Source organism: Etheostoma spectabile, chromosome 17 (genome assembly GCF_008692095.1).
Source record: "Etheostoma spectabile isolate EspeVRDwgs_2016 chromosome 17, UIUC_Espe_1.0, whole genome shotgun sequence".
In the NCBI taxonomy this organism is placed as follows: domain Eukaryota; kingdom Metazoa; phylum Chordata; class Actinopteri; order Perciformes; family Percidae; genus Etheostoma; species Etheostoma spectabile.
In genome coordinates, this window is record NC_045749.1 from 18345620 (window position 1) to 18346024 (window position 405).

The following is a 405-nucleotide window of genomic DNA, read 5'->3' on the forward strand; positions in this document are numbered from 1 at the left end:
GTGCGGTGGCACTACGAGTTGAGGACTTTGAGGTTTATTAATATACAGTTGGCAGATTAATAATAAAGTGCTGGCAGAGGGACAGAGGAGGGAGCTGCCATATCCTGAGGTCACTTTGTTGTGTCTCCCCAGGAGGTTTCATTCCTCCCACAGTGTAGGAAATGAACTTGAGGAGCCCTTTTTAAACACCCAGGGGAATCTGTTTCGGTGTGACCCTGAGGTCATGGACGCGGTACAACTGAAAACTACCTCCCCCTGAAAGTATTGCATCACATTTGTTTTCCCATTTCTATTCTTTGTTAATTTTAATTGCTGCATTTATTACAAAGCGAGAAAGGGAAAGGCATTTTTTAATTTAAAGTGTATAAACTATTTTGCGCACGCACACACACACACACACACACA

The 405-nt window shown here is 43.0% G+C and overlaps 1 long non-coding RNA gene across 1 annotated transcript in view; it reads right to left on the reverse strand.

Annotated features, from left to right (window-relative positions):
• Positions 1–279: 279 nt before the first annotated feature.
• Positions 280–405, reverse strand: part of LOC116704836 (uncharacterized) — a 21372-nt gene continuing 21246 nt past the window's right edge. Inside the window, exon 3 of the long non-coding RNA XR_004335791.1 lies at positions 280–289. This is a non-coding gene — a long non-coding RNA (uncharacterized LOC116704836). The remainder of the gene's footprint in view (positions 290–405) is intronic.